The 21,253-nt window shown below is 35.5% G+C and overlaps 1 long non-coding RNA gene across 1 annotated transcript in view; it reads right to left on the reverse strand.

Moving 5' to 3' along the window:
- Positions 1-8,234: 8,234 nt before the first annotated feature.
- Positions 8,235-21,253, reverse strand: part of LOC122793734 — a 442,301-nt gene continuing 429,282 nt past the window's right edge. Inside the window, exon 3 of the long non-coding RNA XR_006363522.1 lies at positions 8,235-8,556. This is a non-coding gene — a long non-coding RNA (uncharacterized LOC122793734). The remainder of the gene's footprint in view (positions 8,557-21,253) is intronic.

Raw genomic sequence — 21,253 nt, forward strand, 5'->3', positions numbered from 1 at the left:
AAACTGAAGACAAACATAAGTTTTAATACTATTAATCAATAAAACAACTGAAAGGTATTATTTATCTGACCTTTAAAACAGATCTTTATATTTCCAGTTTATAATGCTGGAATTAAATCATACTTATAGGTGTAACCCACACACACTGCCAAGCAGTCATGAAATAATTATCTCTCTAAACAGAACTGAAGTTAGAAATATAATTTTAGATCAAAACCAGAAATAATTTTCTAACGGCAGAGCTTATTTCTTACATCATGCATAGCACTCTTTGAGTGAATTTCATTTGTTTAGGACCAAAAGTTATTATTTCACAGTGAGGAAATGGATCTAGCAAAAGCCACTGACATAGTTGTACATGTATTCATTACAGAGTCTAATGAAATGAAAAAAAAACTAAAATAACTTAGTCAGTAATGAATAATTATAATGATGGTTATTAGTAATTATTAATGAGTAAGTAATTTATTTAACACTGCACTGAGCTCATCTCTAGCGGTACCAATAACTCTGACTCTGAAGATGTTAAAATGTACTTGGAGATAAATTTATTTCTGACATTTTAGTATTGTCCCCATCCTGTTTTTGCTACTCAGCCACTTATCTCCCCTAACAAATCACTGAACAGGTCCTAAATGCTCTCTTCAATATATATATATATATATATATATATATATATATATATATATATGTATATGTATATATGGATCTATATTATAAGATCGACGTTTGAAAACATCAAACAACATATGGTTGACACCATATGGTCGACGTCTTCAAACATCGAACTTATAAAAAGACAAAATAAAAAAGGAAAAAAGTACCCTAACGGGTTTAAGCAGGGGAGCAAGCCCCCCTGCAACCCCCACACCCCCGCTACTTAAATATACCAACTCTGAGACCGCACTACATTGCAGTAAACAGAAATCTCCCCTTATGGAGATTTCCGTTAACACGCTTGAGATTCTGAGCATTCGATATTCTCGTGGCGACAATGTGAGATTCAACATTGTCGGCTTTCGAGAATATAATATAGACCCATGTACATATATATGAAAAAAAAAGCTCTAAGGATTCTCTGAAAACACCAAGCAGTCTTTTACTCAGTACTAAACAAGGGCTCACTGATTCCCTTTTAAACCTATTCAGTCTCAGCCTCTGAACTGGAAAATTGTCATAGTGATGTCCTACCAGTGACTCCTGGAATTATAAACAATTTAGTTTTTCAGCATAGTCTGTAAAATAAAAAATGTTATTTTACAGACCTAATAAGCAAATAGATTTTTAACCTAAAATCCCTAGACCTAAACCAATATGGTGTTGAAAAACATAAATCCTGTTTACTGATCTGGCAGACTTCTCTGAGACGGTAACTGAGGGTCTCAATAATGGCCAAGTAGTACACACTGCCTAGCTGGATCTAGCTAAGTCTATTGATACCATCCTACAAACTGGTATTATTGAGAATATTAACCAATATGCATCTCATTGAAAAGTTAGCTATCTCACAGACAGGGCCCAAACAGTTAGGGCTGGTGGCTTGGTTTCCTGTAAAATGCTTGTCAACAAAGGTGACTTACAGGGATCCACACATTCAGTCTGCTCCTGTTCGGCATATACTTTGCTGATATCCAAGGTGACACCAAGGGCCACCAGCTGACTAAGTTTGTAGATTACTACAAATCTGGCTGCCATTATCTCTCCAACTAATACTCACATCCTGCAAGAGGGCCTAACACACACAAATTCCTAGTGATAAGACCATAGTCCTAAACTAAATGGAAAAAAAAAATAATATTTTACTGTTTGGGAAACAAGAACACTCCTGAACCTGTTGCATAAATGATACATGCCACCCCACCCGGCCAAAACTGATACAGTCATTAGGTATTTACTAACCTTTGTTGACAATGATCTGTCCCACTTACCTTTTTCAGCAAACCAAACATTCCATAAAATGTCCGTTTGATAAATTAGACATTCACACAAGCAGCCCTGCACTTCTGGCTGTTGTCAAATGCAGCAGTCGACCAAACACACAATACTCAAATTCGAGAGAGAGAGAGAGAAATAGATACACCCTTAATATAGGGATTATGCCCTACAATCCCAGTCTTTTCAACATTTGCACTCACTTGGAGAAAAAGAGAACAATTAAATGCCCCTAATTTTCAGTTGGTATGACCACTAATTTAATATATTTAGACATTAGAGGAGGGGAAACAGCCCCCACATCTTGGGGTATAGGGATACAGCACCATCTGAAAAGGCATTAGAACTGCATTTTTTGCATGTTATACTGAAGAAGTAAAATAGTCGACAATATACTGTGAATTATATCTTAATTTCTGTGGGTAATAACAGACTCAATTATACTGAAGCAAATAAAGGTGCCAGGCTACCAAATGATTAGCAAGTAGTGATGGACTGGGTTAGACCGTCAAGGCAGTTCTTAAATGTCTAAACCTGTTGTAATATTGCCATGGAATGCTTAGCAGATGCTTCTGTGAGGGATGACTTCAACTTCCACCTTCAAAAAATATCTCACTGTGGGTAGTGGCATTCTGCTCCAGTCACTGAGCTCATACAGAATTTAGTGTAAGTTTCACTAATGTTACTTCTGATACATTGCACATTGTGCTATGGCTTATTTGTAATTGTTGGTTTATTTGGAATTTTACATATGGCTGAAATTGTTTGATATATTTATTTGAAACATCTGCTAGAAATCTCACACTGTATTATCTTGCTTACTGTATTTGAATATCATTTTTTGAAATGCCCATGGTAAATACATCAAAGAGGTAATGCTACTAGTGTCCTGATAACCACGTGTATGTGGAAGAAACAGTAAGTTAATTATTTTAAAAGTGCAACAACAACTAACTAATTTACACCAAGAGGCTGCAATATGCATGCATAGCAAGAAGCTTTGTGATTTTTACTATACAGTTAACTTCCTTTAAATTTTTGATTATCCTACCAGCCACATACGGAAGGTAGTGTGTTATTTTTAGAGCATATCTGCAACTGATTAAGTCATAGTAATTTGCTATAATACATAAAATATAGCAAGAGGTATTGCATTTTATCATATAGTTGATATTTAAACTTATATTATGCTGATGGCTTTAGTTTTTGTTACTTAATGGGAGTCAATGAGACACGCAAATATAGGAAGGAACATCTAAGCCTATCACATATGCCTCAGCCTAAACATAGGAACAGCCTTTCATAAAAGTGTGGGAGCTTTTGATAAAAGTGACCGGATTTTTGCATTTGAAACTCTGAAGGGCTTTAATGTGGCACCTTTTACCAGCATGTAGGACACATATAAACTGTACATGCCACATGTGCTAATCTGTGCTTTTCTTTCCCAAATAACATTCATCTTTAGATGCTCAAAGCAAGTACACCCCAAAATAAATTATTATTTCCTTTGGCTATAAGGATTCATCTAGCCCTTTAGACCTAATCACTCTCTGCATGATTTCATAATAGCACCTTACTACAAGCACAAATTAGACTATTTGGGGATTTTTTGTTGTTTTTTATTTTATTTCTGAGCCACAGACACTCACTCTCACCCCCTATGAAACATAATATATTAGTGACTACGGCCTTGCGTCTAGTTACATTAATAGTTAATCTTAAATTATATGACAACTAGTAAATTATAATTTAGCCATTAATATATACTGCTCCTTCAGCCTCTGCAAAATTATTTAGGTATAATTTTGCTTGTTATGCAGATTAGGTAAAAATGTGCAACTACGCTATCATCACAGAACATTCTGACATGCTACTACAGAGTAACCTACACATGTGCCACTACATATGTGTTTACACATATCAGAGAGACTTTGATCAGAGAGATGGGAGAGTCTGGTATTTATTAGTTATTAATATGAATAAGTAAAAACTAACTAATAAATACCAAACAGTGAAGTGAAGCATTGACATTAAGCCCAAAAAAAAACGATTTCCTAAATTATGCAAGTTGCCTTTACAATACAACAGTAATGATATTTTTGCTGCACAAACTGTGTCACTAACTTTCTATTTTATTTCCTGGAGTTTTTGTCCCGAGGCCTCCATTCAGAATGGCCTTTGCTATGACTACACAGAAGCACACTGCCATCTACATCTGTATATACAACCACAGATCATTACTTACACATTGTATGAGTGTTCGCCCACATAAGCACATGCACACATACGCGCACACACACACACACACACACACACACACACACACACACACACACACACACAAAACACACATATGCATACAACATTAGTATTCCAGGAAGAATTACCACTTTGAGTAATATGAGTAATGCTATGTTTGTGAGAGTGGTGTGTGTGTGTGTGTGTGTGTGTGTGTGTGTGTGTACGCGCGCATGGCCTCCTGTATTTGATATGTTTTTCAGTGTCTTGTTTATTGGTAGTATTCCAGAAAGTGTTTTTCCATTGTTAATATTGCAAAATTGAGTCTGGGGTCAAAGTCAGGGTTAGCATACATTAGAAAGTTGGTGCAGGGGTATAAGCAATGTGGCACAGTACTGAGAAGGAATTTCTTTCTAGACCCAGAGGTGGATGTACCTCTTGTCCTGCCAGCTCACCCACTGTTCTGGTCTCTACCAGAGTATGACTGAGTGACCATGCCCTCAGCAGCACATCATCCCCAACCCCATCCATCCACTCAGGGGAAGACAAGCAAGTGATCTCAGGTCACATAGGTTACACTCAGAGCTTTAGCTTTAAACTTTTTGAGAATTTTTCTAAACATCTGGGAGATAACAAATTACCAATCTAAAAATATATCTAAGGAGTATACCAGATAAATAATTAATTTGGGCCCTTAGGTTTACAACTTTCAAAAAAAGTGTCCAAAACCATTCCCTCTTCTCTAAATTTAACGATCTGTCATATAACATTTAGTGTTTTTAATTACAAAAATCAAAAAAGTTCTCAAATCACGTATGTAACATTCTAGATGCCATATTCACATATATTTTTAGACAAAGACAAACTATAAACGACATAATTAGAATTGCAAGTGATAGTTTCCTTGCAATGCACAACTTTATTTATAGTCCTATAAATTCTGGCTTTGCAACTCAATATTTGCATTTACTACAAGTAAAACATTCATAATTGCTTCTGTTGGATCTATATGCATCTTTAATGGCTTTAACTTTCATCAAGATATTCTTTAAATTCTTTCCTATTAAGACAGCAGCCACTGGGCAAGCATCTGCTACTTCTGTAAGTGTGGCATCAAACATTAATGCATTCCAATAGGAATAAATACTGCTACTTATCTTATCAGCAAAATAAATACATTCAGTAATAAAAGTTAATGGCTCTTGACACTAAATACTCATATTTGGTTTATCCAAAAGAAGACTATTTCTATCCATTTTAGAAACTCTTATACATCTTACTTGTCATTCTCTAAATAAATGTTTGATTTTTATGAACAATATGTTCAAAATAGTCTTAAAAGTTTATACTGTTCCTCCTATACTTCAGAAATAAATCATACACAATATTTTTATTTGTTTCAAATGGGTGTGCACTCCTGTAATGTACACATCTGGGGCAAACAGTGAGTTTAACATTTGTTTCATATACAATATTATTATCTACCTCCAAAAATGTCTTTGTCATTAGCCTGACAAAACCAAAATTACCTGAATTCAAATATGCATGAAAATCTTTTATATAATCGATATTAACCTGCCAAATACAAAAGCACTCACTAATAAAGAGGTGACACACAACAATATTAGTTTTAAAAGGATTAACTCTGTCTTGTAAGACAAAATGGTCTTCAAACAATGATAGACATACAATAGCACAGTCCCGTCATTGTGCAATATTTATCCCCACAGCAAAAATTCTTGTTAAGCACAAATTGCAGTAGTCTTAAAAAAATGCAGTTCAGAACATGGAGGAATTTCCCTGTTGAGTCTTGTGTGCCAGACAGGCTTTCTCACTATGCCATTGTGTATAATTCCCTCCTTGGTGGTGTGCAGTGTTAAACAGAAAAAGATATGAACATTTTGTGTGTGTTTGTATGTGCGTGTGTCTGTTCAAGTGCACTTGTGCACATTAATGTGAGAGCGTGTGTGTGTATGAACATGTGTATGTGTATGTCTGCATATGTGTTGTGAGAGCGTGTGTGTGCGTGTGTGTGTATGAACATGTGTATGTCTACATATGTGTGCTTATGTACATGTTTGCATTAACATTAGTGTTGCACCCATTACTTTCTCCATAACTTAATGGAAGTTGTGCTAAACAGCAACTTCCTATATTTTGAAGGAGAATATTACAAGTAAGCTAAAGGAGTAGCAATGGATGCAGCAAAATTAGTAATGTGGTTATGGGAGAAGACATTTGTCTTTAATTCCAAATATACAACACATTGCAAACTCTATGCCTTAGATATTTGGATGATATATTTATTATTTGGAATGATAACCTTGATAAAATACCTGAATTTATGAAATATGTAAATAATTCTACCAATTTTTGAATTTTACATATATCCATACATCAGATGAGATTGATTATTTACATGTAACTATTGCTAATTCTATAACCTCTCTGCCTATCTTTACCTTCACTCTACTTACTCTTATTGTCTTGAATTTGTATTATTCACCTACTGTATAACTTGTTTCAATTTTGTGTATCCTTGTTTATTATTGTAACTAATTTAATGCTTTGTATATTTTCGATATGTGTTAAGAGCTATTGCTCATACCTTCATGCAATGTACTGTATCTTAAATTGTAACTCCATGGAGCTTTTCTCCCCGGGCCTCCACTGAGAAAGGACTACTAGCTCAGTCGGACTAACCCGGTCAACAAATGTAAAATAAATAAAATAAATAAAAGGGATAAATTATTTGTTTCTAATATTTATAAGAATCCAACCTTTTCCAATAGTTATTTATACTGCTGTAGTTGTCATACCTTTTCATGTAAGCGTAACTTGGTAGGGCAATTTATTAGACTTGCTAGACTGAGTAATTTCCAATAAAGATACTTTCTTACTGGAAAAACAAAAACTGGAAAATAAGTTTATTGAAAAAGAATAACCCCTAGATTTTACAATTAAAAGTAGTACTGAGGTTTTAGATGAATGGGGAAAGAAACTTGTACTATTATTAGGTACTGGTTTATTAGAAACACATTTATTAACATTCTGTGAAATGACCACGGGAGGTACAGTACAAAAGCCAATAATTTCCATTAGGGAGATCAATGGGGTATGTGACTGAGCTGTGATACTATTATATAACACTGATTCGACCTTTATTACTAACACTCACGTAAAACAGAGCTCCTCAATGACCCTATTTAAGCGTAACTTGGACAATTGGATCGGAAGCCATAAATTTACCCCAGGGTTTCACCTATGTCCTTCTTGGAGAGGGACAGTCAGTGCTCATCATAGATTCATGTGCAAATATAGACTATATATCTTGGTCTGTGAGGGAACAAGGGTATAACATGGCTAGGTTTGTAAAGGCTCTAGGACCAATAGCCTAGTAATCCTATGATCCTATTATAAAAACTAATTGGAATATATTTAAAGCTGATATAGGAGTCTTAAATATATTGGGTCATGCTCCAAAAATTTGTTACAAAAATGGAAAAAAAATAAAAAAACAATTGAGACAATGAAAGTTGGAGCATTAACTGGGTGTATAGCACTATTAAAAGGTACATCTGCTAGTGGTTGTTGTAAGCAATGCTATTTTATTACAATTGATACAATGCTGATATTGGGTAATTAACAGAAATCTAGAGTTCATATAGTCAAAGGGAACTATGCCACTAATGGAATTGTTTATTTAGCTACCTGTCCAGAATGTCAGGTGTTTTATATAGGAAAGACAGAAAAAAACTTTACATAAAAGCATCTATGAGCATTGTTACGGTATTCTTGAGAAGCATCTTAATAAACACTGGCTTTGTTCCTGCACCAACCCTGATTAACTTTCCTTCTTCCTCTCTCTCTTTTCTTCTTACATGATTCTTTCTTTCTCTTCTCCCGATATCCTGATAGCTCTCCCTCTTCATAACATCTATGTGGATATATGCTATCACATATACACAGTATGACTTTCGTAATAAAAAAAAAAAATATATATATATATATATATATATTTTTTTTTTTTTGTTTTTAATACATCATATGATTACACTTTTGGTTTTTGCTCCTATCATATTTGTGTATTATGTGTATTAACTAGCTCTGTTTATAAATTTTAATTTTGTATTGCCTATTCTCTATTTAACTTGTAATGACTGTTGGAGCTTTTCTCCCCGGGCCTCTACTGAAAATGGACATATATCCCACTGTTTACTGGCATACATGAAATTCTATTTATTAGTCAGATATCTTTCAGCAGAGCAAGTCATATGCCTTCTGATCTGCATCTGGTACACTGTCTGGACTGTATCGATAAACACAGATGACTGTTGATGATGATGATGTTTCAGCAGTTTTGAAGGAAATGGTATTCTTATCCATCTGTGTAAAAATAAAATACAAACTGTAAATAAATTCTTGACTATGTATTCATTAGACAGTAATATATATATATATATATATATATATATATATATACATATATATATATATATATATATATATATATATATATATATATATATACACATAGATAGAAAGACATGAAGCTGCACATGAGATATTTTATGCAAAACTGTGATTTATTAGCAGTGGGGTGCCTAAGTATCATGGCTGAATATATTTTATCCTTTGGAAGAATAAGCTGAAAACTTGAATGTTCATTCCATAGCATGTAATGATCCATTTAAGGCTCAATGTGACTATCCCTGCTGTTTGTGGGGAATATTCTTCTTTCAGTATAGAAAATGTTTCAGTATTTTAATGGAAATATTATTCAGTGTTATACATTGACATAGATCTAAGCCAGTGTGACTAGACAAACAGTCTTTCTCCAAGACAGAAGCATGGCCTTGCAAACATATACAGATTCAGCAAATGCAAGCTGCGAACCACTACAACAAAGAAGTTATGCACAATGTTTAGTCATACGGAAACAAACATCTTTCAATAAAACAAGCCAGATGAATGTGCATTATTTGCCATATATTATTATAAATATATATATATATATATATATATATATATATTATATTATATTAATAATATATATATTAATACCATACTGACAGCCCTGTACAAAATTACAAAATGCACAGTACTAAAGGCAGACTACAACATAAGGCAGGTCACAGCATGTTATATATTTAGTAAAACAGCTAAGCACACATATATATACCTAGCATACAAGATGCATGGGCACTTTTGTGTGTAATGCATTTGCAGTTTACATCTCTCATGACAAAAATACCTCATTTCCCCTTCAGAAATTGAGGAATGGTTCTTGTGTTAACTGAAAAACAAGTGGCTATAATCTTGCAGATGAAAAAAAAAAACCTATGTACCTCTACTCCCCCACCCCCTATTGTCCAGAAGGTCATTTGCAATGCCTTTCTCTCTCTCCTCTTCCGTGGCCAGAAAAAAAAAACTGCAAGAAAAAACAGAGGGTTGGAGTCTTTATTGATTAATACCTTAAACCTCCTGTAGTTTATGGCCATGGGATGCATGCTAATGAGCTGGTAAGGACATACTATTATTATGGATACATGGCTTCTGAATGCCCATGACTGTTTACGCCTTAATGGGTACAACAGTTCTTTCTCCATGGGAGAAACACATCCTAGCACACACCTGAAATGCTGCATGCTCTTAAGGGGGCACCAGTATGCATCCCATGGATCTCCACTATGGGAAATGTGAGGTATTGCACAGCATGGAGATAAAAACTTCATGCCAAAACATAAAGATGTAAAAAGTAAAAACATCATGGACATTCATAAGCCATGTTGCTGAAACTCTGTATGTCCTTAAGAAATCATTAGCATGTATCTCATGGATCTCCACTATGGAAGGTTTAAGTATTGCCGAGTAAAGTCTCTAGCTTGGGGTGGTTTTCTTGTAATTTTTATTAAATGGTTTGTCTGTGTGACCCTTTTACTGACTGGGTTGGTTATTTTGTGACCAGAAGTCACACTGAAATACCTACTCCTTTACTACTCTACTAGTCTAAAAGGTGAACTACACATGCCTCTCAACTGTCCAGATTTTCCCAGAATGTCCAGATTTTTGCTTCATATTTTTGGTCTGTCATAAAATTTGTCATTTTCTGGCAAATCACCGAAGATCAAAGTTACTACATTTCAGTTTCAGAGTTCATGTCCTTCAGAAAATGCATACTGAAACAAATCCTGCTATTCTAGCAACCTTCTAAGTTTATAAGGGCAATATTTAAAAATCAGTCCCTATTTTTGGTCTTTCCTCCATTATTTTAGGTTTTGTCCAGATTTCTTGATCTAAGAAGTTGAGAGGTATGGAACTGTAACTTTATCTGCCACTCACCCTTTTTAGCAAGAACATGTACTGAAATTACTACATACTCCTACCCACCCTGCCCTCACTGTGTGGAAGGAAAAAGGCAACAGCTGCTACACAAAGACTATACACATTCCCCAGTGTGGAGCCATTCTTACAGCACAAATGTAACTAACTCTCTCAGCCTGCAGTGGCTGAGAAGTTGAAGATCAGTAACTTTTAGAATACAGACTGACTGCCCAAACCCATAAACCAGAAAAAAGTCCTACTTAGCATTGGAAACCCATCCAGTGTGGCAGCAAGTTTTTGCTCAGCATGTTAGATTTTGTTTTACAACTGTCTATTGAAGTATTGATCAACTTGGGAGGGTGGCTTAATGGCTAAGGTGTTTGCCTTACAAACACAAGGTGCAGGGTTTGAGTCTCACAAGGGATAATTGGCTAGGCTTAAAATGGCTCGCAAGGGCAGTTAGCTTAGTACTAAACAATGAACCAATGAACCAATAAACTGATTGCACAACTATTTTACAAATGCCCTTTGCGCAGAAAAAAGTTTCTAATATGTCATTTGGACAGTAATTAAAAGCAACACTGAGTTAATATAAATACCTTCTAAGTCTCAACAAGGTGGTTCAACAATGCCAGGGTGGAGTGGGGAGTGTGGGTGGGAGAGGTATGAGGTGTTGACGTCTTGGGGGTGTGTCCTTGTACATGATTCTCCCATGATGATTGAGAAAGCTAGTAGGAAGCACCAAGTTTCTGAAGGAGCTGGAACAACCAAGAAGGAGAGGTTCTTGTATGAGCGATTGGTGTCCCTGCATTATATAATTATTACATGTCACATCATAATGTTGGTGATGAGGTGACGGGGAAGGCTAGGTGCACACAGCTACTGTCTAAACACCTAAGATGATGTTGCATAAACTCTCATTGCTCTTTACCTCTGCAGCGGGGAAGAGTGGAGACATGTACTGTGTTGGATGATGAGGAAGAGGGGCAAAAAGAGTAGCATTATCTGACTACTGTACTCCTAACATGCTCCAGCTGTGGACATGAATACAATGCAAAACTTTAACATTAAAAAAACACCAAACAAACTGCAAAATTACCACTACACAACACAATAAACTGTGAAGGACAAAATTCAGCTAATGCCGGTCAACATCTGAGATGAATACAGAAAATTCTGTTGTTATAAGGAAGTATGTATAACAACACATAAAGACATAAATGCATTACCTCCATTCTTGTGTGCACAAACAGCTTCATGAATGATAATTATGTGTGATTCAAACTGACCACTGCCAGTGTTAGCATATGCTGACTGAGTTGCATAGTCTTCAATGACTGTTTGCTACCAAGTGAACTTTACGGTTTATTCATACAGAAGCAAACTATAGTGAAGTATAGTTATGATGCAACAAAGACAAATTAAAAATTGTGTACAATGTCCACTAAACTGCAGCCCGAGTGTGCAACCCAGACATTGTTATGGCAATAAATACAACAGGTAGAACATCTACATATCTTTATGTCATACATAAAGAAATCCATCCTAACTATTAAATATACCCTCACAAATGTGATACAACTACCTGTCTGTAACACAAATTCAGTAACGCAGGACCAAACATGTCTACTAAGTGGTAATATGCACCTCTAAACAACAGCATGAAGCTATACAATTAACAGAAAATGTTGCCATTACACTTAAAGACTGAGAACCACACAACAAGGCTCTTGTCACAAACCATCATGCATTTCTGTGGCAGACATATCAGAAACTACTTTTGAGGTGTCCAAACCATAGGTTAAGGAGCAGACCCTCTTTACCTATAGCCACCCCATTTAAGATGTGCATATCACAAAAGTATGTATACATGCAATACAACATTCTGTAACTCAGTGATTTTTTAGTAAAGTCATTAACCTGCCTACTGCAAAACATGTGCAGAATCAGTACTGGAGAACAGACATATTCAGCTGTAAGGAACATTGAAAGTGTTGGACATATATGGACACTTGTTGGCTATATATGATATGGCATCAACACTGCAGTGTGAATGCCTGAGAATCATGCCAAGTACTTGGATGTATATGTCTGGATACAATTTCTCCATATCAGTGGTAGGTGCCCAACACAGATACATGGCAGAATATCCATGTGCTGTCAAGCCATGTAAACACATGGGCAGCAATACATCATTCAATATACATGATGACAAGAAAAGCACATGAATGCATACTGTACAATGAATGACTACAGTGTCAGCACAATGATGCAGAGCTTTAAACTATAACTATAGGTATAGCTACAACTATAACTATATTTATAACTATAAGTATATAAGTATAACTATAACTATAATGGTGACTTTAACCATAACTATAACTATAGGTAAAACTATAACTATAACTATAACTGGAGGAATAACTATTACTATAACTACAACTATAGGTATAACTATAACTGCAGGTATAACTGTAACTATAACTACAGGTATAACTATAACTACAACTATAGGTATAACTATAACTGCAGGTATAACTGTAACTATAACTATAGGTATAACTATAACTACAACTATAGGTATAACTATAACTGCAGGTATAACTGTAACTATAACTATAGGTATAACTATAACTACAACTATAGGTATAACTATAACTGCAGGTATAACTGTAACTATAACTATAGGTATAACTATAACTACAACTATAGGTATAACTATAACTGCAGGTATAACTATAACTATAACTATAGGTATAACTGTAACTATAACTATAGGTATAACTATAACTATAACTTTAACTATAGGTGCAGCTATAACTATAGCTATAACTATAACTGTAACTATAACTGTAACTTTAACTATAGTTATAACTATAACTATAACTTTAACTATAGGTACAGCTATAACTATAGCTATAACTATAACTGTAACTATAACTGTAACTTTAACTATAGTTATAACTATAACTATAACTTTAACTATAGGTACAGCTATAACTATAGCTATAACTATAACTGTAACTATAACTGTAGGTATAACTGTAACTTTAACTATAGGTATAACTATACTTATAACTAAAACTTTAGGTATAATTATAACTATAACTATATATGCATCATGGCACCTGCAAAGTACATGAAGTACAATGCAAAGAACCTGCCAATTACAGTATATAACCCTGGCATGTATACAAGGCAGTCTACAGTCCCCCTAATGTATGCTATAGTTATGCAATTACACCTGCAGTGTGAAAAAAATGCTTAAATATCCTCAGACTTCCTGGACACCAAACACATAGGGTGTACTTTTAGAAAAAAAAATGAACTTAACAATGATACAAGGCCAGATTGTCACATTAATGCTGATTCTAGAGACGTTTACCATCATGTGATGTCCACCATTCCACAGGCATGAATACAATGCAACCAGTAATGGTAAGAAATGTCAAAAAATGTAGTTTGCAGACAATATGATGTAGGCAAGCACTGTGAAATCTCACTGCAGGATTAGTCATACTTGATATAATTACAAAACTTACCTTTAAGTTCTCTGTGACCTGTAGAAAATTTCTCTGAATAGTAAATGATTGTCTTATACTTTGTATCAGTTCTAACCCAAAGCTTTTATATTATGTATAATATGTTATAATTATTTAAACTGCAGATACTTTTGTTTTATTTTTCAAAACTGTAAAATTATTGTTCTTTAAAATGTTTTGTAATAATTTTGAGCTTTTCTCCCCAGGCCTCCACTGAAAATGGAGTTCTACCAGGTCGGACTTTCCAAGCAATCAAATGTCAATAAATAAATAAATAAATAATATAGTGCAAACACAACCCTTCCATAACAAACCTGAGCACTAAAAATTCCTGTTATACATCCATACATCCAATACACATCACACAATTCATCTATCTAAACTTAATCCGTTAAGAAATATGACACCATCTGAAATCAATATATGACAGCATGAAGTTTAGAGACAGTATAACAAACATGCTGTTGTTTACATACAATATAATATAAACTGTTAATACTAGAGAGAAGACACTAAACACTCGTCAGCCTGTGGAAGCAATATGCAGGACATATGGATATTCATATCTTTTCTTTGTCTAGAATAACATAATTTTCAATGGTATTATTTTGTAGTTGTGCCTTTTATAAGCACCCATTACAAATTCCAGCAACCTAACACTTGCAGAAGCAGTATTCAGGAAACCTGAACATGATGCCAATCCAAGAACAGTTAATTCCTGCATCTGAAATGCATTGCCAACAACATTCTGGAATGTAGTAGCATTTTGCACAGTCATTTATCACAAAATATATCAACTCATTACATACACAGTCACTATGATGAACAACTATACATGTCAAAAGTTCTGTAAAAGTCAACATCACTCACTGCTGGTAATTTGTTAATTTATAAAATGCTTACACTATACAGACCAGTTTAATGAATTGTATCACCTCAATCACCACTGGTAAAATTTACTTTTAATTGTTGTTTATATTATTCATACAGGGGCACTATAGCACTATGGTATCACTGTTTGTCCAAGACCACTGCATACTGCTTTGTGGAGTTTCTCCTTTCCCCATTGCTAAAGCGCTAGGCTACTCCAGAGGTAGAGTGTATGAGATACATATATATGTGTGTGTGTGCGCGTGTGTGTGCGTGTGTGTGTGTGTGTGTGTGTGTGTGTGTCTGTGTGTGTGTATAGAAATGTATATATATATATATATATATATATATATATATATATATATATATATATATACACATAGAAGTGTGTATCTACCTGTCTATCTATCCACATAAAACTAAGATAGACAGTTGTGAGAGGCTTGTTCCCCATGTGAGGACTGCAGGGGGACTTGTTCCCTGCTGAAATACTTGTTTCAGCTTGCACAGGTGGGCTGCAGATCTGTTGTCTTCCTGATTACTTCTAACTAAGATATTCCTCGGACAGTCATGTCTCATGTCTCAGTTGTTTGTAGCGAAATAATAAAACAAGTCTAGGTACTTGTGATCTCCTCCATGCTGTATTCCTCATTAATCTCACAAACGCAACATTTAGATATGCATTCGGCAGGACATAAAGATATCAGCACCCATGTGAAGATGATTGCATTTCTCACATAATGATAGCAATAGCTCGTTAACAATCCCCAAACCAATGCAGCATGTATAGAACTGACAGAGAGTACAAACTGTTAGTTTTGACAAAAATTAAATGTTGCCATCATTCCTATGACTACAGATAGGTATCATTTGCACAGCACCCACACAGGGAAGAATAACAGGAGCCTATACGGCAGTGCTATGATATTCTACTGTTTTTTTAATTTCTCCAAGTCTTTTGGGTTTCTAATACCATGACGGGAATGGGCCTCGTTCCTAAGTTAAAGTACGGTTAAAGTTCATGAAATTAGTATTGTTTCACTCTTTGATGTCAGCCAAAAGTGCTCTTCTCAGCACCCGCAATGTGCCCAGTAATGACTCCTTCTGCAATTCGTACAGGGTTATATGTACTGGTAACATATCTAAATATGATTGCAGATTCGTTTTCATAAGATCCATTGCTCCTACTAAAATTGGGATTGTCTGGGTATCTTTCTTCCACATGGCTCTTGTTTCTGTCTGCAGATCTAAGTATTTTATGACTTTGTGTCTCTCTGTATGCAAAACACTGTAGTCACTGGGTGTGCTGATTTCAATGATCAATGTTATTTTTGTCTTCTTTTCTTGGACCACTATATCTGGTTTTATAGCATCTATCTTTTGAACTGTTGGTAATGGGTGCTCCCATATGATATAAACTTCATCATTTTCTATGATTCTTTGTGGATCATGTTTCCAGTGTTTTTCAACCACTTCGATACCATAATGTTTGCATAATCTCCAGTGCAACAGTCTCACCACATTATTATGTCTTTCAGTATACAGTCCCTCTGCCATTAGTGCATCACAACCAGCAACAAGGTGTGTGACTGTTTCCAAATCGGTTTTACAAAACCTACATTTGTCTGTTTCTCCCACATGTTCAATGAACTTAGTAAAGCAGCATGTATGTAGCCCACTATCTTGGGCTGCCAATATTAACCTTTCATTTCTTGATGTGAATTCACCTCTCCTTAACCATTCCTGCATTCGTTCTTGATCAATACAAGGCTCTTCCAAATGTTTTCTATACTTGCAACTATATTTATGTTTTTTCCACATTTCTTGCCTTCTCATCTGGTCCTTCACCTTATATTCTTTCTTTTGTTTTTTGGCACATTCAGTTGCTGCCTGGTTTTTATCTACTTCTGGTTTGATTTCCATACCTGATTGACATTGATATACTTCTGCTAAATTAAGCAGAGACATCATCTTAGATTTATTCTCCTCATGTTTCAAAACTTTCACTACATTTGGATCTTGTGAGGTCAGTAGATATGTGTATGGAATCCCATGATTGCAGATCTATACATGTAATGAATTTCAAGGAGGCCCATCCCTCCTTCGGAATGGGGAATATATAATCTTGGTATACCTTGATTTTTCTAAATCATTTGGTGAGAATGAAGCATCCTTCTTGTTTTAATATCCAGTCTATCCAACACTTTTTTGGGGCCTGTCAATCACTCCAAAACTATAAGTTAGGACAGGAAGAGCAAATTGATTTATAGCTTGGATCTTGTTCCTAGATGTCAATGCTGTTTACAGGATTAATTTAAGTCTTCTAAAGTACTCCTTATTGAGTTTTATTCGCATTTGTTCATGTTTTATTGCTGACCCTTCATCAATTCCTAAGTATTTATACACTGCCTCTTGCTCAAGTTCTTTTATATCACATTTTTGTACCAAACTGATGTTTTCCTGGTGCTGCAGTTTTCCTTTTTGAAAGGTTGCTTTTGCACATTTATCAAGACCAAATGACATTCCAATATCATCTGAAAAAGCTTTGACAACTTGCAGTTGTGCTTTCAGTTTTTCATCTGATGAGCTATACAGTTTTAAATCATCGACAAAGAGAAGATGAGAAGTATTTACAGTTTGTTGTTTTCTAGGAGACAAATTGTAGCCATGGCCTAAACTGTTAAGTAAACAGCTTAATGGATTAATGGCAAGGCAGAATAGCAACGGTGACAGAGAGTCACTCTGGAATATCCCCCTTTGAATTTTTATCCCTGGGATAGTAATCTGTCCTTTATCATGGCTTAATTGCAAAGTGGTCTGCCACTGTTTCATGGTTACTGTAATGTAGTCAATCAGTGTAGGGTGTATCTTATACATTTTTAAGCACTCTTTTATCCATGAATGTGGGATACTATCAAATGCTTTTTTGTAGTCAATCCATGCCATACTTAGATTCTTCCCCTTCTTCTTACTGTTGTGTGTGTATACCAATGGCTCCCTTACTGAGAACAAAAATGTTATGTTAATAATACACTCTGTTCAAATATGTCATATCTGAAAGCACAAACTGTGCAATAATATCACAAAACATTGCATCTTTCTCTATTGTCATAGAACTGCAGAACACCAGAGTGTAGTAAAGGCCAACATTATTTATATCATATGGGAAGCAGTCATTGTTTTTAATTTTAGTGACTCCTCTAAAGTCAAAAATGTGTTATATCCAGCCAATTGTGTTGATTCCTTCTGTCAATAAACTTGAATTGCTGAGCTTATGCATTATGACATGGTCATACATGATGTACCATTATTAAAAGTGCTACTTTCTATAACAAGTTATTTGTGAGATGGAATTGTACTCTTAATATACTAATTCTGAAGTGGCATGATGTCAAAAAAAATGGAAAACTTGTTTTTATGTTAAAATCAAATTTTCCTTTTTATCTGGGTTAGAAAGACTTTTGATGTTAGCATGCTTAGATTAACAGGGTGTGGTGGTAAAACCCTGACCTCATGAGAAAGAGTGCAGAGTGGCACATTGATCCGCAAAAAAACAATTTGCTTTCATTTAACAATTTTGAAAAGAGGTATATTTTATAGTACTGGTTTATTTCCATGCCTTGTAGAGTTCATGTGTTGTCACTATTACATACTCTATGTTTGCAGTTCCAGCAATTCTGAGCTGTAAATTTCAGATGCCCATTTAAGAATGTATGTAAATGGCCTGCACGGACAAAACACATATGGCCAGTATAGGTGTTCAGTATATGGACATCAAAGTTCTCAGCACAGGTTTATTGTAGATATAACATTGCGTTCAGCACTGCAGATACAATACATGTGTAATACTGTGCTCAGCAATGCAATGCACTACAGGTGTCAATGTGTCCTGCACTGCAAACACAATACTTTCTGTATCTTATGGTGTACTAGAACAAGATATATGTCATAAGGGAATAAAGTGCCTGCCATGCTACAGTGAGACTCACACATGTAATGACACATGTAATGCACACACCTTCCTCAGGACACGAGTACACTCATATCAATATATCAAGATTTAAGTCACATCATTTATAAAAATAAATGAAAATGTCTCTGCACAGTTTGAAAAAACTCAGGAGATACACTGAGAAATAAAAAAGAAAGGATACAATGCAAATAGTTTAGGGATGAACCACTGAAGTTCTACAGGGAGGTAGAGAAGAAACTAACAATAGTTGAAGCATCAAGAATAGAGGAAATTGAATTCTAAAGAAATATCCATGAGGACCAAATTTAGCTCAACAAGGAAGACAGATAGATAAAAAAAAGTAAAAGAAGGAGTAATGAACCCTGTTACAAAGGATATGGATTGTAATGCAGCAACTGCTAATGAGATAGAGAAAAAGTTAAGAAGGGCTTCTAATTTGAAAATGTCAGGTCCAGATGCTGTACATAACATCTGGTTGAAGGTATTAACATCTTTACACCATGCATAACAAAAATCGCCAACCAAGGGGATGTAAAGCCACAAGAACACTGGTTTACTGATAATTTTCATTTCAAACATAAACAGGAACTTCAGATTACACATTTACTCACCATTTCCTCTTTTATAAACTTCTCTACTGTCATCATTTGGCCAAAATGTTAATTATATGACTGCAGAAATATTTCCTTTTAAAGCATACAACACATAAAATATTTATAGCCAAATGTTAAAAATTCGTTTAAAACATGTTAAATTATCTGCACATCAAAAATACATGTTTTGTATCAAAAATAATAAAAATAGTAAAAAAATAATAATAATTTAACCCTTTTAAGTGTTAATAGACTATTTATTGAAATCATAGGATGTACAAGCCAGTGTATTTCTTTGTGCCAGTCCCAAGACAGGATGAATTGGGAGGGTTGCATCAGGAAGGGCATCCGGCGTAAAATTTTGCCAAATCATACATGCGGACAACAGTACAGATATACATACCGGATCGGTCGAGGCCCGGGTTAACAAGGACTGCCACCAGTACTGTTGGCCAACAGTGTGCTGGTGGAAATTGGGCTACTGTTGGCTGAAGGAGGAGGAGAAGAAGGGGAAGGCATGCCCGAAGTCAGGTAAAGGCTAGGACTGTGATAGTGATCGTTGAAACTTTGAATGTTGGCAGTATGACTGGTATAGGGAGAGAGCTAGCTGATATGATGGACAGAAGGAAGGTAGGTATATTGTGTGTGTAAGAGGCCAGATGGATGTGGAACAAGGCTAGGTATAGTTCAAACTTTTCAAATTGTTTTATCATGGTGTGGATGGGAGGAGAAATTGTATAGGGGTTATCCTGAAGGAACAGTATGCTAAGAGTGTTCTGGAAGTGAAAAGAGTGTCGGATAGAGTGCTGTTTATGAAGATGGAAACTGATGGTGTAATGATGAATGTTGTTGGTGCATATGCTCCACAAGTTGGGTGAGCGATGGATGAAAAAAAAAATATTTGGAGTGAGTTGGATGAAGTGGTGATGACTGTACACAAGGGTGAGAGACTGGTGATTGGAGCAGATTTCAATGGGCATGTTGGTGAAGGGAACAAAGGGGATGAGGAAGTGATGGGTAGGTATGGTGTTAAGCAAAGGAAAGCAGAAGGTCAGATGGTAGTGGATTTTGTGAAAAGGATGGACATGTGGTGAATATTTTAACAAGAGAGAGGAGAAGAGGGTGACATACAAGAGAGGAGGAAGATGCACACAGGTGGATTATATATTATGTAGAAGAGACAGTCTGAAGGAGATTGGAGACTGTAAAGTGGTGACCGGGGAAAGTGTAGTTAGGCAGCATAGGATGGTGGCTTGTAGGATGACATTGGTGATCAAGAAGAAGAGGAGGAGGAGTGTAAGGGCAGTACCAAGGATCAAATGGTGGAAATTGAAAAAGGGTAATTGTGAGGTTGAGGTCAGGAAAGAGTTAACACAAGCACTGGGTGGCAGTGAAGAGTTACCAAATAGCTGGGTAACTACAGCAGAGCTAGTACGGGAGATGACTAGAAAGGTGCTTGGTATGACATCTGGAAAGAGGAAGGAGGACAAGGAAACCTGGTGGTGGAATAATGAAGTATAGGAGAGTATACAGAGAAAGAGGTTGGCGAAGAAGTGGGATTGTCACAGAGATGAAGAAAGTAGACAAGAGTATAAGGAGATGAGGTGCATGGCAAAGAGAGAGGTGACGAAGGCTAAGGATAAGGTGTATGAAGAGTTGTATGAAAGGTTGGACACTAAGGCTAAACAGAGGGACCAAGCTAGTAAAGATGTGCAGCAGGTAAGGGTGATAAAGGATAATGAGGGAAATGTACTCACATGTGAGGAGAGTGTGTTGGGCAG

Source organism: Protopterus annectens, chromosome 2.part0 (genome assembly GCF_019279795.1).
Source record: "Protopterus annectens isolate FY-2018-M chromosome 2.part0, PAN1.0, whole genome shotgun sequence".
Taxonomy (NCBI): domain Eukaryota; kingdom Metazoa; phylum Chordata; order Ceratodontiformes; family Protopteridae; genus Protopterus; species Protopterus annectens.